The sequence below is a fragment of the Lepisosteus platostomus genome, unplaced genomic scaffold (assembly GCF_059453375.1).
Source record: "Lepisosteus platostomus isolate fLepPlt1 unplaced genomic scaffold, fLepPlt1.hap1 Scaffold_86_H1, whole genome shotgun sequence".
Classification (NCBI taxonomy): domain Eukaryota; kingdom Metazoa; phylum Chordata; class Actinopteri; order Semionotiformes; family Lepisosteidae; genus Lepisosteus; species Lepisosteus platostomus.
Genome location: NW_028291698.1, coordinates 56,148 through 82,543, shown reverse-complemented (window position 1 = coordinate 82,543; position 26,396 = coordinate 56,148). Strand labels below are relative to the sequence as shown.

The following is a 26,396-nucleotide window of genomic DNA, read 5'->3' as shown; positions in this document are numbered from 1 at the left end:
GAAATAAATCCTCAGACTGCTTACTGCCCTGGGCATGTACCAATGAATTACAGGAGCACATCTATTTATCACTGCGTTGAAGCAGGAGACACATAGTCTCTGCAAACACATCCTAAATACAGTGTTCCAGCACCTTTGACCTCATCCAGAACGTATCATTTCTTGAAAGGGATTGCTGTCCGAATGCACATCTGAATCCCAAACAGAATCTCTAGTAAAATACGATCATTTGTGAAACAGGCAAATTACTGTCTCAGGGGCCCATTCCTCATTCTCAAGACACATGTATGCAGTACGTACACCATGCATTGAGCAATAGGGATTAAAGACACCACAGGTAAGGTTAGATGTCATGTTCTATGATCATTTCTTTCAGCATTAGGGACTAAATATACCAAACGTATGATGCTAAAATCCTGAAAAAAGGATGTGCTCCATCTCGGCAGTAGATTGGATTCCAAAACTGATTTGGGTCAATATACATTACCTTTGAAGATAAGGTACAGTCTACTGTAGGGAACCATCAACTTAGAAAGCATTGGCCTTCCCTGGGGGTCAGGTAGGTGCAAAAGATAAACCTTTATCCTATCTTTATCTTAAGATAAGTGGCCAAGCAGTATTTTTCCAAGTTTCACCAAGCTCATCATGTTGCCATAGTAGAAAAAGTTCTATAAAATGTTAAATAACTTTAAAAAAAGCATCTTGGTCTTTCAGTACTGTACAAGGTTAATTAAACTGTCCCTGGTAATAAAAAGTAATTAGAAGCATCCCAGAAACTTTATCTCTAGAAACATTAGCTGTTTTATATCATGTAATTTAGTGTGATGTTGTCAGAATTCAAGGACAATATCACACACAGAAATTGGTTCAGTTAAATCTAAAAAACGCAGCTAAACATGGGTTTAAATGTAAAATAGAAGTCTTACCTCTTGTCAAAAGATTTAATTCAAGAAGCGATGTAATAAATGATTGCTTATGCTTTATAAACAAATCTAATTAAAATAAAAGCTTAAGTTTTGTATTTATCTTGTACCATAGAACATGATTTTCTTTGTATTTCAAGCCCACAAAGTGTCCAAATGACGCACTACATGATATAAGGAAGATTATCACATGCATATCGGTATTATCTTTCTTTTAAAAATGCATTCCTTTCATTACCTTTTACTTTTTAAAATGAACTCAAATTGTGTATAATGTAATAATTTAAGTAGAATAGATTCAGGTAGGAAATATAGAGTCATGATGTTTATGGCTGACATCATTTCACATGGGTGAATTTTAAGCTAAGAAATAAAAACATTTACAATGAAGATACCATTGCTTAATTTTTAATGCGTTTAAAAAATAAATACCTCCTGAGAATAATTTGCCACTCCCAGATCCTTGGTAAGGTACTGTTTGAATCCAATCAGGAGAGGAGCATCCAGGGAGTGCTTTCTATAGAGTCCAGCTTGGGCCACTCTCTTCCGGCCTGCTGATACTTTTTAACTACTCAGGGCCTGTAAGGATATAAAACACCGGTTTAAACATTTTATACCTATAAGACAAATTAGAATTTTAGTAAAAAATAGATACATCTGAAAAATAAAAAGTCTTACTGCTGATAGAGTTCTTCAGAGCTCACATCTTCCCCTTCCTTATCCGCTTCTGTTTCAGTTTCTAGAGCAGCCTCTGGCATCTCTTCCTCCTGGACTGCGGCCTCTTGCTCAGGGCCGCTGGAATGCAGGTATATTCTTTTCAACATGCTTTTACATAATATGTTGTAACAATGATTTCAAAAAGAAACTACAGAAGCCTTACAGATTAAAAATATCTCACCTTGCCAATGTGTCTTCAGGCTTCCCATGTACAAAAAGGCCCAAGGACTCTAGCAGTCTTACAACAACTATCCTGTTTGCCTCACCAGACACGATCTCTATTCTGTGGTAATCCACGATGACCCCGTTCTTCAGGTGATTCATCATGTCCTCCCTCGCCTGTTGAGAGGCCATCCTGATGTTTTCTGCCGTGGCGTGCTTCATACACGCCCTCTTCAAGTGAGCAGGAAGCTGATCAAGAGTATTCAGGCACATCTTGCACACCAGGGGAATCCTCGCGGGTTTCCTTTGAAAATAAATAATACCATCTGTGTATAGAAACAAGCTAAGACTGATTTCTTAAATTATCCTTAATTTTCTCTCTCATAGTTTGAGCATAATGATTTTATTGCATTTATATAAGAATTGCTCATTGCTCCTAAATAAATAATGGTTTCATAAAAAAGTGAACACTTGGTCTCAGTCACAGACTTTCCAATAGAAGCCATTGTGGAGTTCAGCAACTGCAGGTCCTAGAAGTGGGGAAGGAATTTTAAAAGAGAAATTGAATTACAATACAGAAGGAATGGCTGAGGGATCACTGAAATATATATATACAAATTCCAAAGACTGAGTCCATATAGAAACAACTACCTTTCATTTTCAGTATAAGAAAAAAAAAACATTATCTTCCAAAGCATCATAAAATTGTCCCTTCTTCCCCGTGACCTCATTGCTCTGCTCTCTCCTCTGTGCAGCTGAGCCCGACTCACGGTAAAATGGAAAAAAATATGCCCTCGACGTGAAATTTACTCTGGAGCGAGCCAGTGTTGCGCATAGCTGCCTTCAAAGCAGTTGACCCAGGTTCGATTCCCGGCCAATGCAGTTGCAAATGTTTTCAAATGCTGTCATGAGCCTTGGATTGTGACTAGCAAAGCGAAGCCTTTTGAAAGAGCTAAAGCACTGCAAAACGGAATTGAAGGAGAATCTTACAGGGGATTCTGAGCAGTGTCTGCATACATGCAGTCAGATAAAGGTGCTGAAAGCTTGAGCTACTCTCAATGTCATGCTGCCCTTCCCCGGAGTAAATCTGTTACATTGAAAGAATGCTTCTGGCAGGTTCAAAAAGGGACCCTTGTTAATTGGAGAAATCAATGATTTCGAATGAATTCTGTACGCGTTAAAAGACAGCTATACACAGAAAACATGCTCATGATGTGTGTGAAAACTGCTCATGATGTTTCCCGAGCCGAAACAGAGTGCGTTTTTCCAAGCCATTTGACAAAGCCCACCCACTGAAAACTGCAGCAGATCGTGTAAAGACGTTCAACTTTGTAACTACTGCACGCACAGGAAGCAGAATAAATTCCTCTTTTCAAACTGTCAAAGGTTTGCTTTGCGAACGCTGCAGGACATCGCACAATCTCTTTTGAACAGGGACAAACGATTTCTTATGGGGCGCAGTAAGTACAGACGTTTAAAATGCTCCACTCATGCCGACGATGCAGCATGAAGAAGCGCAACCTAACGTTTGACAGACAAAAGCCAGGCGCCGCTACGAGCAATATGAAATCATACTGACAGCACACGGCGTTTCGCGCTGACACAAAAGTAATCTCGACAGACGCTGTTCTCTGCATAAAGCTGAAAGAGCTAAAGAGCGTTTCTGTTGACACGTAACAAGCTCGTTTCTTTCTACCATGATATCACCATGACCAAATCTGTCTTTAAACACCTTGCTCAGTCTCTGACGAGACTGTCAAAAATTGCTTTCGCCGATTGTATTGCAAACCGGCGGAAGCGGGGTATTGGGAAAAGTTTTCAACTAGCAATAATCGCGCCTCGGCTAAACCTCACAGGCTACGATACTGCCACTGCGCAAAGCTGACGGTTGCCAGGCAACCGCGGGGATCCTATGGAAATCGTTATCGATCGTCTCATGGCATGTCGTTGCTATAACGCTTCATATTTGTCGTCTTCTTCTTCTTCTAGCTTGAGGTTTTGAAGAATTTCATGACAGACAAGGGCTCCGTTGGGAACAAAGGGCGTTGTGAGAAAACCGTTGCTTATTTTCAGCAGCAGAAATACAACCCTTTAAATAAAAGATGACAGAACAATGACGAAGGTCATGCCGGGAGGAACTCATGCACTATAGAGGAAAGGGGGCGGGCACGTACAGTTCACATTCAAGCCACAAGTACTCTTCTTGGATGTTGCACAAACAAATCCTAACGTCTTGAAAGCATTGCAGCATGTTTGTGTCCCACTTCCCGTGGCTGCGGGACGACTGACAAGAACGGACAAACAATCTGTGGCGTTTAGCGTGACATAGTCTTGCAGGCATCGTGCTGTCTCACTGCAATACTATACCGCTGGAGGAAACAGTCCATCTGGCCATGAAACTCATTTGAACGTCTAGCTACAGCAACTAACAATATCATGATTTATTCAGGATGTGTGGAATCAGCACGTCCCGGAGACAGCTTCCGAAATCGTGAGCATTCTCTGGTGGTAGGGGCGTTCAAGATGGCGCTCAGGTGGGAGGTAAAGTTTAGTTGTTGGGGAGTTTTTTTGAGTTTTTCATGACCTGAATGTTAATTTTTGCTTTTTTTGACTACAGAAAAATAAGGACTTAACACTAGTTGTTTAAACTTCAGTTATAATTGAAAGAAAAAAAAAACGATTTTTTTAGGGTTAACCCTTTTATGTTTAAAAAGTCCGATATGAGTAACACTGGGAAAAGAAAAGAGAGTGCTGGGTCTTCGAAGGAGAACTCTAAGATACCTCAATCGTATATGTATAGCACTACAAAAAAATCGATGGCAACTAAAGGGAAAAGTGAAGCAGCTGCAGGGGCAGCAAGAGGGCGGAGGCGCCGCGCGCCCGGCCGACGTGTTGGACCGGTGCGCTTTACGTGCTGAAATAAACACGCGACAGCCCCGAAATGTTTCCAGAGTGCTGTGCACTGAAGACTTGCCTGGTGCTCCTCCGTGCAGATTGTTTGTCCTCCTCCAGTGCGGGACGAGCCAACACAAGGGAGCGCATTCGCCAACATCCAGGCACGCAATGCGATTTGGAAAGCAGCTCCTTTCCAAAGAGTTGCACACGAACGATCCTTCAGTCCCGCTCGGGGGGCATGGAACCCCCGCCACACACAGCTTCAAGTAGCGAGTCATGCGCCAGGGCTCTCGCTTACGGCCACACCACCCTGGACACGCCCGATCTTGTCTGATCTCGGAAGCTAAGCAGGGTTGGGCCTGGTTAGTACTTGGATGGGAGACCGCCTGGGAATACCAGGTGCTGTAAGCTTTTGCTCTCCCGGCCAGCAGGGGTCGCCGTTGGTGCCGTAGGCTTTGGGAGGAAAACCTGCAGGATGGAAAGGTGATCTATAGCCTCATCTCTAGAGATGTTTTGTTGCTGTGGCATGTGTGTGACCCATATTCAAAAAAAAAAACCCGTCTGTAAAACGAATATCGAAGCTGCCTCTAAATCTGCAAATGAAGATGAGTCGATAAACCACTCGTTTTTCGTATAACTAGACATTTATTCATTTGTTACCGATTTCATTCATTGAGCCCTGGGGTTTCCTAATGGCCAAGGAGGGTCGGGACCTCGGTTTGACGCCTCCCCCGAAGGACGGCGCCTGTTTGTGCAGCAGAGTGTCGCCATCAGGAGGCTGGGGCGTAAGAGAGCCACACAGCCCGCAGGGTGAGCGCTCCCTACTGGTCCCAGTCACACCTCTTGCAGGAGCAGCAGCAACCGGAGCTTTTCCGGGGTGGAATCTCCCATCCGGGTGCCGGCCAGGCTCACACCTGCTGGGCTGCCCCGGGGGTGAGCCCAGTCGAGAGTCGCAGGGCCAGATCTAGTCACCGGGGAGAAACGATACAAGTGAAGGATTGCTCGGCTCTCGGCACTTGAAAAGACCGACAAATGTCTCGTTCCCGCCGGAGCTGAATGTACCCGCATGTGTGGTGTCGTCTTCTTCCCCCGCCCCGCTGTGTTTGCTGTATTGTCTCTGAAGCCGGCCCCCCCGAGACGAGACGGGCTGTTCCTGTGCCCCAATTAACACTTTACAGGTGCCATTCCCCGGCATTGTGGCCATTGGAGCCCCGACGCAGCTAATGCGGAGCACTTGTTGGACTGGCATCGAAAGGACGTGTGCGCACGGAGCGAGCCTTCCCTGCGGCAGAGCGCGGGAACTTTCTCCCCCCCTCCCGCTGCAGGAGTTGTGTGCACTGCAGCGGTGCCAAGAGAAAAGCACAGAAGGCAGCAGGCTCTGGAGAGCAGGTAAGAGACGGAGCCTTGTGGGCAGGCAAGCAGGCCCGTTTTTTGGAAATTGCTGAAAAGGTTTGTTCGGTGTGTGGCAGGCGCACGTCGCAATGAGGCCGAATTGCATCCCGGGACATGCTGCGAATGCGCAACGGCGACTGCAGATGTGTAGGAAACGGCGCGCTCGTTTTCTCGTTTTGCCCACACTTTTGAGTGTTAGTGTGGCGTGTGAGTGTGTGAAAGAGTGGGCCCAGCAGGAGGCGGTGGCGTGCAGGGCGAGGAGGTGGCCTAGGCTGCGCGATTTGTGCTGTGGGTGTGGGCCGCTTGCAGGGGCCTGTTTAACTCATACTTACCTGGCAGGGGAGATACCTTGATCAAGAAGGAGGTTCACCCAGGGCGAGGCTCGGCCATTGCACTCCGGCTGTGCTGACCCCTGCGAATTCCCCAAATGTGGGAATCTCGACTGCATAATTTCTGGTAGTGGGGGACTGCGTTCGCGCTCTCCCCTGATGTGCTTGGTCCAAAATCAGATACGGGAGGGTTAGGACACCACGAGCTGCGTGGCTGCGGAAGGATCCCGGTTCGACAGGAGTGGACGCCGCTGCTGGTTCTCGCTGGCTTTTAGTTAGGGGTCCGGAGAAGCATCTCAAGCTAGTTCCACTACTCCTTCCGGACGTTCATTCCCTTTTCAAAGTCAGTCGTTTTGCTGTAGTCTGCGTTCTTTAGGCTGATTATCGAGGTTAGCCTTTATTTGGTCATGGGGGGCCTCGGTACTGTATGCTGAGTCTAAAGACAGTTTCACCCGTTTTCTGATTGCTCGGTTCTGTACCAGTGCAGACATGTCAAACAGTGAATGGCTGTACCTCTATTGTATTCGTGCTCAATGAATGAAATCGGTAACAAATGAATATATGTCTAGTTATACGAAAAACGAGTGGTTTATCGACTCATCTTCATTTGCAGATTTAGAGGCAGCTTCGATATTCGTTTTACAGACGGGTTTTTTTTTTCGAATATGGGTCACACACATGCCACAGCAACAAAACATCTCTAGAGATGAGGCTATAGATCAGCTTTCCATTCTGCAGGTTTTCCTCCCAAAGCCTACGGCACCAACGGCGACCCCTGCTGGCCGGGAGAGCAAAAGCTTACAGCACCTGGTATTCCCAGGCAGTCTTCCATCCAAGTACTAACCAGGCCCGACGCTGCTTAGCTTCCGAGATCAGACGAGATCAGGCGTGTTCAGGGTGGTGTGGCCGTAAGCGAAAGTCCCGGCGCCTGACTCGCTACTTGAAGCTGTGTGTGGCGGGGGTTCCGTGCCCCCCGAGCGGGACTGAAGGATCGTTCGTGTGCAACTCTTTGGAAAGGAGCTGCTTTCCAAATCGCATTGCGTGCCTGGATGTTGGCGAATGCGCTCCCTTGTGTTGGCTCGTCCCGCACTGGAGGAGGACAAACAATCTGCACGGAGGAGCACCAGGCAAGTCTTCAGTGCACAGCACTCTGGAAACATTTCGGGGCTGTCGCGTGTTTATTTCAGCACGTAAAGCACACCGGTCCAACACGTCGGCCGGGCGCGCGGCGCCTCCGCCCTCTTGCTGCCCCTGCAGCTGCTTCACTTTTCCCTTTAGTTGCCATCGATTTTTTTGTAGTGCTATACATATACGATTGAGGTATCTTAGAGTTCTCCTTCGAAGACCCAGCACTCTCTTTTCTTTTCCCAGTGTTACTCATATCGGACTTTTTAAACCTAAAAAAAAATCGTTTTTTTTTTCTTTCAATTATAACTGAAGTTTAAACAACTAGTGTTAAGTCCTTATTTTTCTGTAGTCAAAAAAAGCAAAAATTAACATTCAGGTCATGAAAAACTCAAAAAAACTCCCCAACCACTAAACTTTACCTCCCACCTGAGCGGCATCTTGAACGCCCCTACCACCAGAGAATGCTCACGATTTCGGAAGCTGTCTCCGGGACGTGCTGATTCCACACATCCTGAATAAATCATGATATTGTTAGTTGCTGTAGCTAGACGTTCAAATGAGTTTCATGGCCAGATGGACTGTTTCCTCCAGTGGTATAATATTGCAGTGAGACAGCACGATGCCTGCAAGACTATGTCACGCTAAACGCCACAGATTGTGTTTGTCCGTTCGTGTCAGTCGTCCCGCAGCCACGGGAAGTGGGACACAAACATGCTGCAATGCTTTCAAGACGTTAGGATTTGTTTGTGCAACATCCAAGAAGAGTACTTGTGGCTTGAATGTGAACTGTACGTGCCCGCCCCCTTTCCTCTGTAGTGCATGAGTTCCTCCCGGCATGCCCTTCCTCATTGTTCTGTCATCTTGTATTTAAAGGGTTGTATTTCTGCTGCTGAAAATAAGCAACGGTTTTCTCACAACGCCCTTTGTTCCCAACGGAGCCCTTGTCTGTCATGAAATTCTTCAAAACCTCAAGCTAGAAGAAGAAGAAGACGACAAATATGAAGCGTTATAGCAACGACATGCCATGAGACGATCGATAACGATTTCCATAGGATCCCCGCGGTTGCCTGGCAACCGTCAGCTTTGCGCAGTGGCAGTATCGTAGCCTGTGAGGTTTAGCCGAGGCGCGATTATTGCTAGTTGAAAACTTTTCCCAATACCCCGCTTCCGCCGGTTTGCAATACAATCGGCGAAAGCAATTTTTGACAGTCTCGTCAGAGACTGAGCAAGGTGTTTAAAGACAGATTTTGTCATGGTAACATCATGGTAGAAAGAAACAAGCTTGTTACGTCTCAACAGAAACGCTCTTTAGCTCTTTCAGCGTTATGCAGAGAACAGCGTCTGTCGAGATCACTTTTGAGTCAGCGCGAAACGCCGTGTGCTGTCAGTTTGATTTCATATTGCTCGTAGCGGCGCCCGGCTTTTGTCTGTCAAACGTTAGGTTGCGCTTCTTCATGCTGCATCGTCGGCATGAGTGGAGCTTTTTAAACGTCTGTACTTACTGCGCCCCATAATAAATCGTTTGTCCCCATTCAAAAGAGATTGTGCGATGTCCTGCAGCGTTCGCAAAGCAAACCTTTGACAGTTTGAAAAGAGGAATTTATTCTGCTTCCTGTGCGTGCAGTAGTTACAAAGTTGAACGTCTTTACACGATCTGCTGCAGTTTTCAGTGGGTGGGCTTTGTCAAATGGCTTGGAAAAACGCACTGTGTTTCGGCTCGGGAAACATCATGAGCAGTGTCCTGCATGTTTTCTGTGTATAGCTGTCTTTTAACGCATACAGAATTCATTCGAAATCATTGATTTCTCCAATTAACAAGGGTCCCTTTTTGAACCTGCCAGAAGCATTTTTTCAATGTAACAGATTTACTCCGGGGAAGGGCAGCATGACATTGAGAGTAGCTCAAGCTTTCAGCACCTTTATCTGACTGCATGTATGCAGACACTGCTCAGAATCCCCTGTAAGATTCTCCTTCAATTCCGTTTTGCAGTGCTTTAGCTCTTTCAAAAGGCTTCGCTTTGCTAGTCACAATCCAAGGCTCATGACAGCATTTGAAAACATTCGCAACTGCGTTGGCCGGGAATCGAACCTGAGTTAACTGCTTTGAAGGCAGCTATGCGCAACACTGGCTCGCTCCAGAATAAATCTCACGTCGAGGGCATATTTTTTTCCATTTTACCGTGAGTCGGGCTCAGCTGCACAGAGGAGAGAGCAGAGCAATGAGGTCACGGGGACAGGGGAGTCACACGCTGGCGGTTTGAATACGCGGAAGATCACTGAGGGATCCACAGTATATGGACCCTCCGTGCGCCATCAGTCCGCACTCCGGACTCTGAATCCTGCCATCCGAGTTAAGATCTCGGCGGAACCTGAGGCGCAGTTCCTTCTTAAAACGTCATCTGGTGAGCATTTCTAGAATCGTACTTGTATAGATTCAGCCTTTAATGTGTTGCTAGGTTAAAATTGATGACTTCTTGTATTTCAGTAGGCAACTGCCCTCTTGATTTCGGATTTAATTTCTTTATTACAGGGGCGCTTTTATGAAGACAGAGTCATGTTCAGGTACTTTGCTTGATGGAGGAAGCTCATTTCGGACTCTGTGATCTGCTCACCTGGAAAGGTCTGCTATACTACTACAAGAGAGAAGTAGAGTCTGGAAGAAGGGACAATTTTATGATGCTTTGGAAGATAATGTTTTTTTTTCTTATACTGAAAATGAAAGGTAGTTGTTTCTATATGGACTCAGTCTTTGGAATTTGTATATATATATTTCAGTGATCCCTCAGCCATTCCTTCTGTATTGTAATTCAATTTCTCTTTTAAAATTCCTTCCCCACTTCTAGGACCTGCAGTTGCTGAACTCCACAATGGCTTCTATTGGAAAGTCTGTGACTGAGACCAAGTAAGTGTTCACTTTTTTATGAAACCATTATTTATTTAGGAGCAATGAGCAATTCTTTTATAAATGCAATAAAATCATTATGCTCAAACTATGAGAGAGAAAATTAAGGATAATTTAAGAAATCAGTCTTAGCTTGTTTCTATACACAGATGGTATTATTTATTTTCAGAGGAAACCCGCTCACTTGAAGAGGTCGTGTATGAAGCACGCCACGGCAGAAGAGATCAGGATGGCCTCTCAACAGGCGAGGGAGGACATGATGAATCACCTGAAAAACGGGGTCATCGTGGATTACCACAGAATAGAGATCGTGTCTGGTGAGGCAAACAGGATAGTGGTTGTAAGACTGCTAGAGTCCTTGGGCCTTTTTGTACATGGGGAGCCTGAAGACACATTGGCAAGGTGAGATATTTTTAATCTGTAAGGCTTCTGTAGTTTCTTTTTGAAATCATTGTTACAACATATTATGTAAAAGCATGTTGAAAAGAATATACCTGCATTCCAGCGGCCCTGAGCAAGAGGCCGCTGTCCAGGAGGAAGAGATGCCAGAGGCTGCTCTAGAAACTGAAACAGAAGCGGATAAGGAAAGGGAAGATGTGAGCTCTGAAGAACTCTATCAGCAGTAAGACTTTTTATTTTTCAGATGTATCTATTTTTTACTAAAATTCTAATTTGTCTTATAGGTATAAAATGTTTAAACCGGTGTTTTATATCCTTACAGGCCCTGAGTAGTTAAAAAGTATCAGCAGGCCGGAAGAGAGTGGCCCAAGCTGTACTCTATAGAAAGCACTCCCTGGATGCTCCTCTCCTGATTGGATTCAAACAGTACCTTACCAAGGATCTGGGAGTGGCAAATTATTCTCAGGAGGTATTTATTTTTTAAAGGCATTTAAAATTAAGTAATGGTATCTTCATTGTAAATGTTTTTATTTCTTAGCTTAAAATTCACCCATGTGAAATGATGTCAGCCATAAACATCATGACTCTATATTTCCTACCTGAATCTATTCTACTTAAATTATTACATTATACACAATTTGAGTTCATTTTAAAAAGTAAAAGGTAATGAAAGGAATGCATTTTCATAAGAAAGATAATACCGATATGCATGTGATAATCTTCCTTATATCATGTAGTGCATCATTTGGACACTTTGTGGGCTTCAAATACAAAGAAAATCATGTTCTATGGTACAAGATAAATACAAAACTTAAGCTTTTATTTTAATTAGATTTCTTTATAAAGCATAAGCAATCATTTATTACATCGCTTCTTGAATTAAATCTTTTGACAAGAGGTAAGACTTCTGTTACATTTAAACCCATGTTTAGCTGTGTTTTTTAGATTTAACTGAACCAATTTCTGTGTGTGATAATGTCCTTGAATTCTGACAACATCACACTAAATTACATGATATAAAACAGCTAATGTTTCTAGAGATAAAGTTTCTGAGATGCTTCTAATTACTTTTTATTACCAGGGACAGTTTAATTCACCTTGTACAGTACTGTAAGACCAAGATGCTTTTTTTAAAAGTTATTTAACATTTTATAGAACTTTGTCTACTATGGCAACATGATGTGCTTGGTGAAACTTGGAAAAATACTGCTTAGCCACTTATCTTAAGGTAAAGATAGGATAAAAGTTTATCTTTTGCACCTACCTGACCCCCAGGGAAGGCCAATGCTTTCTAAGTTGATGGTTCCCTACAGTAGACTGTACTTTAATTTCAAAGGTAATGTATATTGACCGAAATCAGTTTTGGAATCCAATCTACTGACGAGATGGAGCACATCCTTTTTTCAGGATTTTAGCATCATACGTTTGGTATATTTAGTCCCTAATGCTGAAAGAAATGATCATAGAACATTTGGACACTTTGTGGGCTTGAAATACAAAGCAAATCATGTTCTATGGTACAAGATAAATACAAAACTTAAGCTTTTATTTTAATTAGATTTGTTTATAAAGCATAAGCAATCATTTATTACATTAATATATGTGAAAATAACATTTTAGCATCATACGTTTAGTATATTTAGTCCCTAATGCTGAAAGAAATGATCATAGAACATGACATCTAACCTTACCTGCGGTGTTTTTAATCCCTATTGCTCAATGCACAGTGAAAGCATTCCATACATGTGTCTGACAATGAGGAATGGGCCCCTGAGACAGTCATTTGCCTGTTTCACAAATGATCGTATTTTACTAGAGGTTCTGTTTGGGATTCAGATGTGCATTCGGACAGCAATCCCTTTCAAGAAATGATACGTTCTGGATGAGGTCAAAGGTGCTGGAACACTGTATCTAGGATGTGTTTGCAGAGACTGTGTGTCTCCTGCTTCAACGCAGTGATAAACAGATGTGCTCCTTTAAGTTATTGGTACATGCCCAGGGCAGTAAGCAGTCTGAGGATTTATTTCCAGATGGCATAGAGCAGTGAAGCAGTGAAGTAGTGCAAAACACTGGATCATTATATTATTAGAATCTATTCTACTTAAATTATTACATTATACTCAATTTGAGTTCATTTTAAAAAGTAAAAGGTAATGAAAGGAATGCATTTTCATAAGAAAGATAATACCGATATGCATGTGATAATCTTCCTTATATCATGTAGTGCGTCATTTGGACACTTTGTGGGCTTGAAATACAAAGAAAATCATGTTCTATGGTACAAGATAAATACAAAACTTAAGCTTTTATTTTAATTAGATTTGTTTATAAAGCATAAGCAATCATTTATTACATTAATATATGTGAAAATAACATTTTAGCATCATATGTTTAGTATATTTAGTCCCTAATGCCGAAAGAAATGATCATTTGTTTAACATGCACGGGTCTGTCTCAAAGGATGCAGTACTCCTGAAGGGCCTCAAACCCTACATTTCGGATGCCTAGCTGTATCCCTCACATGTGGCACCTCAGAATGACTTCTAACCTTACCTGTGGTGTATTCAGTCCCTATTGCTCAATGCACGGTGTACATACTGCATACATGTGTCTTGAGAATGAGGAATGGGCCCCTGAGACAGTCATTTGCCTGTTTCATAAACAGGGACCTGGACCTAGACCTGGCCCGTACAGGGCTCAAACCCGCGACCTTGGCGTTATTAGCACCACGCTCTAACCAACTGAGCTAACCGGCCTCATGACAGTGCTCCTCTCTGTGCTGCAAAAAATCAAACTCAGGGAATTTCTTTTGTCCTCCTTTGAATAGAAAGCCGTGTAATCAGTGTACGGGCTTTCTCGTGCAGTTTCATGGTTCTTGTAACCCAAATCCTACACTGGCCTGAAGTGCCCCCCCATTTCACAGCATTTTTCAGCTGATTTAAAATGTACCTAAAGGAGAAGCATTATTGAAGACCATCAATTACCAAGAGCTTTTGTCAAAGGTTTTGGTGGTCATTTTGAATGACCACAGAGCGCTGTGACCTCGGTTTTATCCAAAAAGACAGCGCCCTTTTACAACACAGCATCTCCGTCACTATACTGGGGCATTGGGACCCGCACAGACCTCAGGGTGAGCGCCCCCCCGCCGGCACCATTAACACCGCTTCCAGCTGGAAGCTTTGTTTTTCCCTGTAGCTCACCCTCATCCGGATTCTGACCTGGCTCACACCTGCTTAGCTTCAGTGGGTTTTCAGTTGCGAGTTGCAAAAGTTGGGATGCAAGTGATGGAGCCGTTCGCTGCAAAAGCCACTGGCCAGGAATCGAAACCAAGCCTCCTGCGTGGCAGGCGAGAGTTCTAACAATGAACCACCAATGCTCAATGCCTGTACCTTCAAAAAAGACGCTTTTTTGGTGCTGTGTGCAAAAAGCGTCGACATCTACTTCCAGCTGCAAAATGCCATCCGCGGACGCTGTGAATTTATTTATTTAGACACCGCTCAGAATCCCCTGTAAGATTCTCCTTCAATTCCGTTTTGCAGTGCTTTAGCTCTTTCAAAAGGCTTCGCTTTGCTAGTCACAATCCAAGGCTTGTGACAGCATTTGAAAACACTTGCCACTGCGTTGGCCAGGAATCAAATCCGGGTCAACTGCTTGGAAGGTAGCTATGCTCACCACTATACCACCGACACATGCCCGGGGGAGCCCTCCAGGACACCACCAGAGAATGCTCACGATTTCAGAAGCTGTCTCCGGGACGTGCTGATTCCACACATCCTGAATAAATCATGTTATTGTTAGTTGCTGTAGCTAGACGTTCAAATGAGTTTCATGGCCAGATGGACTGTTTCCTCAAGTGGTATAGTATTGCAGTAAGACAGCACGATGCCTGCAAGACTATGTCACGCTAAACGCCACAGATTGTGTTTGTCCGTTCGTGTCAGTCGTCCTGCAGCCACGGGAAGTGGGACACAAACATGCTGCAATGCTTTCAAGACATTAGGATTTGTTTGTGCAACATCCGAGAAGAGTACTTGTGGCTTGAATGTGACTGAGCAAGGTGTTTAAAGACAGAGACTGAAAACTGTTAAAGGATGAGTCAAAGTAACGTCTAATCGGATTAGTTTCCTTAGAGCTGGTTCAGAGTTTGCTCAAGAGTTTACCTTTCACAGATGCGCAAAGAAGAATGTTGGGGGTGCACGCTTCAAGGCGCCTTACAGCTGTAGGGAGTGATTTCAGACGATTCGTGGCGTGTGCTCATTCCCATATACCGTACGCCCCGGGGTGCAGTGCTAGGATGACGTACAATACCGCTTGGGCACGTAACGGCGTTATATGCAAGTGCGGGACGTGAGGGTTTTGCGTTTGTTCGTTTTGTTTTGCTCTGCTTTGCTTTGTTTTGCTTTCCATCGCGTTGGTAAGAGCGTAAATAAAAAGGCGATTCCTGTGTCGACCACTAATGTAAGAGCTATTTCAAGTGCGCCGTGGTGCGGCTTTTCAAATGCTTAACAGGATGATTTTGCATGCACGCGTGCTTTCATGCAGTCGTGTGTGCAACCATGTCTGCTTACGTGCAAACGGGCGTGGTTTCATGTATGCAAAAAACTTTCCTGGGCTCTTCTGAAGCACATAAAATTATTTGGAGATATACATTTGTCTTATTTTCCTCTTAGGCTCTAGAATTGATAACTTTTTTTTCATTTTTGGCATTTTTCATCATTTTCCAGAAAGTGGTTGCAAGCCCAATATCATGCGAAGAAACTTCAGGATTCGGGGATCAGTCAATGGATTTTCTTCAAAGTTGGATTTTTGCACTCTGTGGACCAAGAGATGTTGTTCTATAATGTTTTTTTTTTTTTCAAATTTAAAAATATCATTTTTTCATGGAGCTTTGAATGGGATGGATTCACCCTCCTTTAGCCAGGACAGAGCTCCAGGAGCCTGGGTAGGATTCTAGCTTTCTCCCCTTGCAGGCACCTGGCACAGAAGACAATATTTTTTTCCTTAAAATCTTTTTTTTTGTGTTCCTTGTTGTTCCAAACTTAATTTTAATCACTTTTAATTAGAGATTTTATTAAAAATAGTGCAATAAATGACTAATTTCACAAAAATTAATGTAATATAAAACGGATGTTTTCAACTTTATTGTAGTGTTTTAGAAACTAATATGTCTTCAAAAATGGTTGTTTTTCACTCCTATGAATGAAAACTGTTGTTATATGATGTTTTTTTTTTCAAATTTTAAATGATCATTTTTTCATGGAGCTTTGAAGGGGATGGATTCACCCTCCTTTAGCCAGGACAGAGCTCCAGGAGCCTGGGTAGGATTCTAGCTTTCTCCCCTTGCAGGCACCTGGCACAGAAGACATCATTTTTTTCCTTAAAATCTTTTTTTTTGTGTTCCTTGTTGCTCCAAACTTAATTCTATTCACTTTTAATTAGAGATTATATTAAAAATAGTGCAATAAATGACTAATTTCACTAAAAATACTAAAAGTAATATAAAACTGATGTTTTTAACTTTATTGTAGTGTTTTAGAAACTAAAATGTCTTCAAAAATGGTTATTTTTCACTCCTAGGAATGAAAGCTGTTGTTATATGATGTTTATTTTCAAATTTTGAAAAAGCAAAGAATTCTAGCTTTCTCCCCTTGCAGGCATCGGACACAGAGAACCTCATGGTTTTCCTAAAAATCATTTTTTATGTTCCCTGGTGTTCCAAACTTAGTTTTAATCAATTTTAATTTGTTATGTTACAAACAGGGTAATAAAGTCTTAATTGGACTATAACTAATGTCATATTGTCTGCTACAAAACTGATATTTTCAGCTCTATTGTAGAGATTCTAGAATCAACTAATAAAGAATTGAAATAAAAAAAGGGCATAAGAAGACATTACCAACAACGACCACAAGATGGAGATATTGTCTAGACATTACCAACAACGACCACAAGATGGAGATATTTTCCAAAGAGGCAAGAGGGGCAAAGCTGCGATAAGGTAAAATCATTTTTTGAAAGAGATTGTTGTCAGAATGCACATCCGTATCCCAAACAGAATCTCTAGTAAAATATGATCATTTGTGAAATAGGCAAATGAGTGTCAGCTACAATATGATTGCTACATATCTGCATTTGTTGGTATTTAAGGAGTAAGAGTGCAGGTTTAAACCTGCGATCCAGTGTGTTGAAGAATTTCACAACACTACCTCTAGCACATATGGAAATAAATCCTCATAATGATTATTGCCCTGGGCATGTACCAAAAAATCAGTGAGCATATATATATATATCACTGGGTTGAAGCTAGAAACACAGAATAACTGCAAACACATCCTAAATACAGTGTTCCAGCACCTTTGACCTCATCCAGAACGTATCATTTCTTGAAAGGGATTGCTGTCCGAATGCACATCTGAATCCCAAACAGAATCTCTAGTAAAATACGATCATTTGTGAAACAGGCAAATGACTGTCTCAGGGGCCCATTTCTCATTGTCAGACACATGTATGCAATGCTTTCACTGTGCATTGAGCAATAGGGATCAAAAACACCGCAGGTAAGGTTAGAAGTCATGTTCTATGATCATTTCTTTCAGCATTAGGGACTAAATATACTAAACGTATGATGCTAAAATGTTATTTTTACATATATTAATGTAATAAATGATTGCTTATGCTTTATAAACAAATCTAATTATAATAAAAGCTTAAGTTTTGTATTTATCTTGTACCATAGAACATGATTTTCTTTGTATTTCAAGCCCACAAAGTGTCCAAATGATGCACCTTTGACCTCATCCAGAACGTATCATTTCTTGAAAGGGATTGCTGTCCGAATGCACATCTGAATCCCAAACAGAATCTCTAGTAAAATACGATCATTTGTGAAACAGGCAAATGACTGTCTCAGGGGCCCATTTCTCATTGTCAGACACATGTATGCAATGCTTTCACTGTGCATTGAGCAATAGGGATCAAAAACAGAATGGAAACAGACATGGAAACCAACAAGGATGGGATTTGAACCCATGCGTGCAAAGCACAATGGATTAGCAATCCATCACCTTAACCACTCGGCCACCTCGTCGACAAAACTGGGCTGTCCCAACTGGGTTGGCGCGCTCCAGATGATCTTTTTCTTTTTTTTCCCTCGTACTCGAGGGTCATTTTCCTGTTCCACATGCGATTTCAATATTTTCCTTGGGAGATGTCAAGCCAGCAAGCCACTGCTGTGGTTCAGTGGCCAGCGTGGAGTTCAGTGGCCCTGTTGTACACAGAAAGCACATTGAGCTCCTTGGACATGAAAAGTTCCAGATAAAAGCCATTTGTCATCCTTTCTCTTGGTGTCGATGTTGCTATTGTATGTAAAGGTGGCAACTTGCTCAGCGAGCAGGCGGAGCACACACCGAATGCAGATGTGTCTGAGTGGTGTGTCCAAGTGGCTGCAAAAGGACAGCACTCCCAGGGCGCTGTGGCTTAGTTGGTTAAAGCGCCTGTCTAGTAAACAGGAGGCCCTGGGTCTGAATCCCAGTGGATAACTGCCTACGGCTAGACTTAATTAAATGCAAGTATTCATTTCCTGTCTTTAACACGACTTGTTTTTCTTAAAATGGATGCAACTTGCAAAACATGAAATACAAACCTTGCTAATCAGCGCTAGCAGCTGGCAAAAAAAAAGAAGTCAGCAATGTTTTTTTTCTTTAACCTTAACCCTGCTAATGGAGAAGAGTTAAACGACCGAGTCTATGCAGCTTAAACGGTGCGCACGTCGGGATCTTAGCTGAAAGGGTGGTAAATCACGCTCACCCCAGTCCTTAATCTTTTAAAGAGGATACAAAATTGAACCTAGTCGCCACATCACATACATCCTGTTCAATGATAAAAAGGTAACATCTATCCTCGCTCCAGAGTAAATCTCACGTTGAGGGCATATTTTTTTTCACTTTACCGTGAATCTGGCTCGGCTGCACAGAGGAGAGAGCAGAGCAATGAGGTCACGGGGACAGGGGAGTCACACGCTGGCAGTTTGAACACGCGGAAGATCACTGAGGGATCCACAGTATATGGACCCTCCGTGCGCAATCAGTCCGCACTCCGGACTCTGAATCCTGCCATCCGAGTTAAGATCTCGGCAGAACCTGAAGCGCAGTTCCTTCTTAAAACGTAATCTGGTGAGCATTTCTAGAATCGTACTTGTATAGATGCAGCCTTTAATGTGTTGCTAGGTTAAAATTGATGACTTCTTGTATTTCAGTAGGCAACTGCCCTCTTGATTTCAGATTGAATTTCTTTATTACAGGGGCGCTTTTATGATGACAGAGTCATGTTCAGGTACTTTGCTTGATGGAGGAAGCTCATTTCGGACTCTGTGATCTGCTCACCTGGAAAGGTCTGCTGTACTACTACAAGAGAGAAGTAGAGTCTGGAAGAAGGGACAATTTTATGATGCTTTGGAAGGTAGTTTTTTTTTTCTTTGAAATCGAAATGAATCAGAATATCAGAGCAAAAGACAAACTCTTGGTTTGGTTTAAAGAGATATGGTTTTAAAACAGACAAAATGTAGAAAACAGGTGTTTCTCACTTCTGGAAAAGAATGGACCGGGGTATTTTACTAGTTGCAGTGCTGAGCTCACCGGCTTGCAGTCCTGCAGTGTTGCACCAGGGTCAGTGGTGCAATGGATAACACGTTTGACTACGGATCAGGAGATTGTAGGTTCGACTTCCGCCTGGCTCGGGTCGTTTTTAAACGCATCAGGCTACTCCCTAAGTAGCCTGTGCTACTTACTGTATTGTAATCGTACCCAGTAAGAGATTTCCTTCATGTAAATGAACTGCACTTGACAGCTTTAGAAAAACACCTGGGCTCAGTACGGTGCTGAGAGCTAATCGTTGCTGTTGTTCTAATTAGCACGCACTGCATCGGCTATGAACCCGAACTTTTCAATTATTCCGATCAGTAAGTCAACACGTAGTCCACATGAAAGGTAGAAATATTCTCTTGTGTCTCTTGTTTGTATAGAACTGAATGTCCCTGACAATGTACTGTTAGTTTTAATTGAAGAACGGCATTTGTGTTCAAATATACCAGACAAGTTTACGTAACTGCTCATGCGACACTCAGTTGTAATTAGTCAAGAAATAAAGTCGAACAACAGCTGCGGGTTTGATTCTGAACGTATGAGATTGCAGCGTCTTTTACTTCCATTGACAAATGATAGAGATTCGAAGAGAGATCCTTCAGACCAGCAAGCAAACCCACGGCTATTTCGGTTTTCTATCTAGGCAACGTTGGTGTCTGCAATAGCATACATGAAAGCGTGATGCAATTTCTGTGGCTACATTTGTTGCACGTCATGCACAGTAAGAGTGTTTCTAACACCAAATAAAAAGTCAACAATTAGCGATCACGCCTTCTCAGTTAACCCACTGAAACCCTTGCTGTTAACAGTTCTTTAATGCGTGCTTTACGAGCACCTACATATCGTGTCGGTTCTTTCAGCTTTATTCATTAGGTTTTCAAAGGCATAAGTAGAGCACCAGAGGTGCGAACGCAGAATGTATGGTAATCTGAAGAACTGCTTTCCATGGCAGCGGGTCCAAGCGATTTAACGTTTTTATAGTACCGGGAAAGGAGAAGCGGCACTTTGCCTTTGCCGCGCAGGCACAAGGCGACGTGCGGCAGACGCAGGAGTCGGCAAGTTCTGAACCTGCGCGGGGAGTCCCTAACGCATTTCGAATCCATCGCCTTAACCACTCGGCCATGACAAAAGCGAGCTCGCTGCCGCCGCATTCCTCCTATAATCTAACACGGAGTGCGAGGTGGCTGATGAAACCTTTTTAAAGTCGCTCTCCGTTAAAAAAAAAAACCTTTCACAAGATTCGTGCCGGCAGACAGACACGCCTCAGAGGGTTTAAGGCTGGCTTCACGTTCAAATGATAAAGTCCCCCAGTCCGGATGTCAAAATGCAACTTTGGCAGACAGAAAAAACAGCAACAAACCACAAATGTGGAAAAGGATTTTACAAGCTGCACCACACTGCACTTTCAAAAGCATTTACATTCGTGTTAGACGCAGGAATTGCCTTTGATTTGCGCGCTTACGAACGCCATGGAAAACGAAACAAAACTAAAGCCCTCAGCTCCCGCACTTGATTATAATGCCGTTACGTGTCGAAGCAGGAATTTACGTCATCCTACCACTGCAACACGGGGAATAGAGGGAAATGAGCACAATCTACGAATTGTCTCTAAACAGTCCCTACAGTTGTAAGACGCCTGGAAGCGTGCACCCCCATCATTAATCTTTGCGCATCTGTGCAAGGTAAACTCTGGAGCAGTCTCTGAAACGGCTCAAAGGAAACACGTGATTGATTCCATGTGCATCTGGGGTTCATTTCTTATTTACATTTAATTCAAGGGAAAGGCTTGGGTCAGTTTCAGACGGCCTCCAACAGCGAGATTCAAGCGCCCCACCTTCAGCCCAATCTGCGCCGCCAGAACGGCAACGGCTCCTCTGGTCTCCGGGGTGCGGTTGTGACCCCGTAACCTAAAGTGTTGGTGGCAGACAAATGGAGACTAACAGGTGATGTCCTAGGACATGACTACATTGTGACACTCGGTGGGGATGGTGACCATTGCTTGGAAAAGAGTGCGAGGCCCCTTTAGAAAAACATTTTGTTAACAGGCATTCTGCCTCAGCCTAAACACCTATAGCTTGCAAAGCGCATGCTATTAGACAGGCACCTCTGCAAGACCTTAAGAGTCTCTTAAACTAGTGATAGTAAGGTGTTCCCAATGGGCGATGTTTGGCTTTCAAATCATCTGTCTGTGGAAGCGCCGAGATGCAGCTGTTTAAGGCTTAGAAGCAGCTGACTGTTTCACTAGCTAGCTGATTACTGTCAGTCAGGGAGCTCAGAGGTGAAAAGCCTGTCTGAGAGACAATTCGCCGTTGTTCAGTTCAAAATGTTCCGTACCAGCTCGGCGCACCTGAGATCATCTTGGTAGCCGTGTAGCTCAGATGAGTGAGAGCATGTCTGTGTGTACCACCGTGATTGGATGCCGGTCCTTCTCAGGTCACAGTAAACCTTCTGCTGCCTAACTTTCCTAATTTTGGGGATCCCTTTGTAAAAGCAAAGGAAAAAAAAACTGGCTCTTCATCAGCATGATCGACCCAACCCAGTGTGCCCCAGTGGCCTAATGGATAAGGCACTGGCTTCCTAAGCCAGGGTTTGTGGGTTTGAGTCCCATCTGGGGTGCTCCTGTCCCATTTTGAGCGTACAAATGTCCTTGTGATTTGCAAAGCTGCAACCCCACCTTACTCAGTGAGCGTCTCTGCTTTTCTCTCACATACAGTTGGGAGAAAAACTTTTGTAAACAGCCCTTCGGAATGATGTGGATTTCTGCATGAATGGCTCCTAACATGTGATCTTATCTTTATCTAAGTCATAATAATTAATAAAGAGAGTCTGATTTAACAAACAACACACGCCCAACATTTGACATTGCTGTTTCTTTATTGACCAAATGGTTTAAAAAATCAAGGTCATTGATGGAAAAAGTACGTGAACCCTTATATTAAGGAGCTAGTGGAACCTCCTTTATGACAAAAACCTCAACCCCCACTTTCTGTAGCGGCTGGTCAGACCTGAGCAGCGGTTAGGAGGTATTTTGGCCTATTCCTCTATGAAAAACTGTTTCAGTTCATGTATATTTTTGGGATGTCTTGCACTGAACGGCCTGCTTCAGATCACGCCACAGCACTTCAATGGGATTGGGGTCAGGACTCTTACTTGGCCATCCCAAAATACGGAATTTCTTTTGTTTCAGCCACTCTGTTGTTGATGTACTCCTTTGTTTTTGTCATGCTGCATGACCCAGCGTCTTTCGAGTTTTAGATCACAGGCAGACACCCTGACATTCTGCTGTAGATTTTCCTGATACATCTTGGAATTCATCGGTCCCTCGATGATTGCAAGCCGTACAGCCTCCGCCATCCTTCCCAGGTGGGATGAGGTTTTGGAGTTGGTATGCAGTGTTTTGTTATCTCCAAACATAACGCTGTGCACATTTACCAACAAGTTCAACTTTTGTCACGTCTGTCCACAGAACATTGTTCCAGGAGTTGCTGTGGAACATCCATGTGGTCTTTAGCAAACTTGAGAGGGGCAGTGGTGGTTTTTTTGGGGGGGAGAGCAGTGGTTTCCTCCATGGTGACCTCGCATGATCACCACTCCTGTTCAGATTTCTTCTTATGGTGGACTCATGAACACAGACGTAAGACAAAGTCAACCACCTGTTCGCTAGATCCCATCCCCACTCAGCTAGTCAAAGATTCCCTCGAAGGACTGGCAGGACCTATAATTAGTATGATGAATGCATCGCTTGCGTCAGGCGTTGTACCTGATCAATTTAAGGTAGCGGTTGTTAGACCACTCCTTAAGAAGTCAAATTTGGATCCACAAGTTCTTAACAACTACAGGCCTGTCTCAAAGGTCCCATTTCAATCTAAAAGTCTTGGGAGAATAGTTGTTGCCCAACGTCAATCGTATCTGGATTCAAATAATATACTTGAGAAATTTCAGTCTGGTTTCTGAAACTGCATTAACAAGAGTCGTAAATGATATTCTCTTAGCTACTGATGCGGGGAATGCAACAGTGCTTGTGCTTCTAGATCTTAGAGCTGCCTTTGACATGGTTGACCTCTCTGTTTTGTTACACAGGCTTGAGTTTGAGGTTGGCTTATCTGGAACCGTCCTTCAGTGGTTTACTTCACATTTTACTCATCGTTTTCATTATGTTCAAATATCTAATAATTGTACTGCTTCATCAATGTCACCAGTTCAATTTGGGGTACCAGAAGATCAGTGCTGGGACCAATATTGCTCTCTCTCTCAACATGCTGCTGCTAGGTAGGATAATATGAAAAAATAATATGAACTTTCATTCATATGCTGATGACACTCAAATAAACATTTTGTTTACACCAAACGACAACTCTTCTATTATCAGTTTAGTTAAATGCATTAAGGAAGGAAATACTTGGATGTGTGAAAACTTTTTGTTACTCAACTCTGAGAAAAATGAGGATCTGTTGATCGGAGGCAACAATACTGATAGGACTACTATAACTTCAGCACTTAACTCAGAGGATTTAAACATTTGCCTCAAAGAGACAGCACGTAACCTAGGCGGCATATTAAACACAAGGCTCTTAACAACTTGCATTGTTAAGTGCCTTGGGACAACCTTGTTGTGAAAGGCGCTATATAGAAATACATTGATTTGAATTGAATTCACAATGTAAAATGTTGTGTGTGTTGTTTGTTAAACAAGACTGTCTTTATTTATCAAAAAATAAAAGGAATTTGCTAGGAATGCAAACGTTAGGTTGCGCTTCTTCATGCTGCATCGTCGGCATGAGTGGAGCTTTTTAAACGTCTGTACTTACTGTGCCCCATAAGAAATCGTTTGTCCCCGTTCAAAAGAGATTGTGCGATGTCCTGCAGTGTTCGCAAAGCAAACCTTTGACAGTTTGAAAAGAGGAATTTATTCTGCTTCCTGTGCGTGCAGTAATTACAAAGTTGAACGTCTTTACACGATTTGCTGCAGTTTTCAGTGGGCGGGCTTTGTCAGATGGCTTGGAAAAACGCACTGTGTTTCGGCTCGGGAAACATCATGAGAAGTGTCCTGCATGTTTTCTGTGTATAGCTGTCTTTTATCGCATACAGAATTCATTCGAAATCATTGATTTCTCCAATTAACAAGGGTCCCTTAAAAGATTAGTCAAAGTAACGTCTAATCGGATTAGTTTCCTTAGAGCTGGTTCAGAGTTTGCTCAAGAGTTTACCTTTCACAGATGCGCAAAGAAGAATGTTGGGGGTGCATGCTTCAAGGTGCCTTATAGCTGTAGGGAGTGATTCGAGACGATTCGTGGCGTGTGCTCGTTCCCATATACCGTACGCCCCGGGGTGCAGTGCTAGGATGACGTACAATACCGCTTGGGCACGTAACGGCGTTATATGCAAGTGCGGGACGTGAGGGTTTTCGTTTGTTCATTTTGTTTTGCTCTGCTTTGCTTTGTTTCGTGGTCAAGAGGCGTAAGGTAAGTCGTAATCCAGGGAGAACACTGGTGGCAAACAGTCCGAGGTGAGAGGCGAGGTCCAAAGTCGAAAAGGCAGAAACGCCAGGTAGAGCTCTCAAGGAGTAGACTCAATACCAGCGGGAAGCAGGTAAAGATGGTAAAAATAGCACTGCGTACCGCACGGTGGAGTGTGTGCAGGTGGGTTAACTTGTGCGGCGGCGTTTGTTAATAATCACCCGCTGCTGGTGCTGTTTAGATTGCTTAAGAGTTGGTCTTAACTGCCTGGCGGTCATGACAAGCTCCTCTTTAAGCTGTGGTTTAGTTTTGCATTCATGTGTTTCTAGAGCAGTTATTTATGGGGGTGGGTGGGTCTTTCACAGAGGCTCAGGACAAATCCCCCGCCTGAAAGTCTAATGTGTGCGTTCAGAGAGTCACAGGTCAAGAGCCAGGCAGGAGGACAATGGACAGAAGAGCCAACGAACTAAAAATAAAAGAACAGATATGAAAAAGCCACCATCTTTTTCTTTTTGACATTTTCCGACTTTCACGCAAGCCAGGACAAAGTTGCTTGTAGCTACTTGTGGATTCAAATACTCTATCGAGTGCTTTGATGAGTTTTTGCAATTTGATTGTCGTCCTGTCAGCCTGTTTCTGTTTTTTTTTTTTCAATCTAGGGATGGAAAGTATGAGGGAAATGATGGAGCAATCAATAACCGCTCCGGAAAAATGGCAGAAAGAAATGGTCCGTCACTAAGGACATTTGTGAAGCAGAGGACTGACATCACCACAAAGGCGACACATTCTGCTGATGGTTTTGGTGAATAATGATTGAGGCGCGTTAAGAGAAAGGTAGCTGTGTCAGCATGCGTAGGCTGCAAAGGATCAAGCAAAGGTTTACTCCATGCTGAAAAGAGAAGAAAAGAAGCACAACGTTTCGACTGTGGAGCCTTCTGCGCCATCTTCTTTAGCGGTGATGATGTTTACATTGGAAAAACGGAGACATGCGTCCCTGGGTGGGCTTGAACCACCAACCTTTCGGTTAACAGCCGAACGCGCTAACCGATTGCGCCACAGAGACTGACGGCCGCTTGTGCTCCCTACATTTGCAGGTTTATGGTCAAAGAAAATAATCACTTGCGCTTCTTGCAGCCGGCAATCTTTTTCCACTGACAACCAAGAAATGGATTTCATCTTTCACAAGCTGTATGGATTTCTTCAAAAACAAGTTATTCCAGAAAGGAAATGAATTCTTGCATTAAACTGAACCAAGCTGTACATGTTTGTCTGAAATGAGACATTCGGCACAACAAGACACGGAGAGAGGCACCGCTGGTATTCAGACCCAGGATCGCCTGCTTACCAGGCAGGCATTTTAAGCCACTAGGGAACAGCGCCAGCGGAGCACCGCGCTTTTACAGACACTTGGACACATCTGCGTTCGGTGTGCACTTAACCTGCTCTCTGAGCCC

The 26,396-nt window shown here is 43.4% G+C and overlaps 1 long non-coding RNA gene and 8 other non-coding genes across 9 annotated transcripts; 5 read left to right on the top strand and 4 right to left on the bottom strand.

Annotated features, from left to right (window-relative positions):
* Positions 1-3,543: 3,543 nt before the first annotated feature.
* LOC148630820 (U4 spliceosomal RNA) lies at positions 3,544-3,685 on the bottom strand. Its single transcript, XR_015934981.1, has one exon. It is a non-coding gene; the product is annotated as a U4 spliceosomal RNA (small nuclear RNA).
* Positions 3,686-4,989: 1,304 nt separating this feature from the next.
* Positions 4,990-5,108, top strand: LOC148630819 (5S ribosomal RNA). The gene has a single exon (XR_015934961.1). It is a non-coding gene; the product is annotated as a 5S ribosomal RNA (ribosomal RNA).
* A 1,305-nt stretch (positions 5,109-6,413) lies between these two features.
* On the top strand, positions 6,414-6,577 carry LOC148630818 (U1 spliceosomal RNA). Its single transcript, XR_015934966.1, has one exon. It is a non-coding gene; the product is annotated as a U1 spliceosomal RNA (small nuclear RNA).
* Positions 6,578-7,213: 636 nt separating this feature from the next.
* On the bottom strand, positions 7,214-7,332 carry LOC148630817 (5S ribosomal RNA). Its single transcript, XR_015934971.1, has one exon. It is a non-coding gene; the product is annotated as a 5S ribosomal RNA (ribosomal RNA).
* A 1,293-nt stretch (positions 7,333-8,625) lies between these two features.
* LOC148630816 (U4 spliceosomal RNA) lies at positions 8,626-8,767 on the top strand. Its single transcript, XR_015934980.1, has one exon. It is a non-coding gene; the product is annotated as a U4 spliceosomal RNA (small nuclear RNA).
* A 1,343-nt stretch (positions 8,768-10,110) lies between these two features.
* Positions 10,111-11,437, top strand: LOC148630815 (uncharacterized). The gene is made up of 5 exons (XR_015934955.1): positions 10,111-10,268; positions 10,390-10,448; positions 10,618-10,850; positions 10,954-11,070; positions 11,170-11,437. It is a non-coding gene; the product is annotated as an uncharacterized LOC148630815 (long non-coding RNA).
* A 6,415-nt stretch (positions 11,438-17,852) lies between these two features.
* On the bottom strand, positions 17,853-17,934 carry trnas-gcu (transfer RNA serine (anticodon GCU)). The gene has a single exon. It is a non-coding gene; the product is annotated as a tRNA-Ser (tRNA).
* Positions 17,935-22,029: 4,095 nt separating this feature from the next.
* Positions 22,030-22,102, top strand: trnar-ccu (transfer RNA arginine (anticodon CCU)). The gene has a single exon. It is a non-coding gene; the product is annotated as a tRNA-Arg (tRNA).
* Positions 22,103-25,931: 3,829 nt separating this feature from the next.
* trnan-guu (transfer RNA asparagine (anticodon GUU)) lies at positions 25,932-26,005 on the bottom strand. Its single transcript has one exon. It is a non-coding gene; the product is annotated as a tRNA-Asn (tRNA).
* Positions 26,006-26,396: the final 391 nt, after the last annotated feature.